This window comes from Atractosteus spatula, chromosome 22 (genome assembly GCF_055471065.1).
Source record: "Atractosteus spatula isolate fAtrSpa1 chromosome 22, fAtrSpa1.hap1, whole genome shotgun sequence".
Lineage (NCBI taxonomy): Eukaryota > Metazoa > Chordata > Actinopteri > Semionotiformes > Lepisosteidae > Atractosteus > Atractosteus spatula.
In genome coordinates, this window is record NC_142727.1 from 5,579,207 (window position 1) to 5,579,406 (window position 200).

The following is a 200-nucleotide window of genomic DNA, read 5'->3' on the forward strand; positions in this document are numbered from 1 at the left end:
CCAGAAAAGAATGGGGAGAGTGTGAGAGAGAAGGGAAAGGGGAGACCCATAGGGTACTGCCTGCCTTATATAAAGACATTGTCTTGCTGTTCTTTCACAGCTGCCTTCACAGCAATAAACACAGCCTTAACCCGAAATGCTCTATTACAACACTGCCTGAAAGAGGAAGAAGCCCTGAACTTTGCTGAATCAGTCTGCCA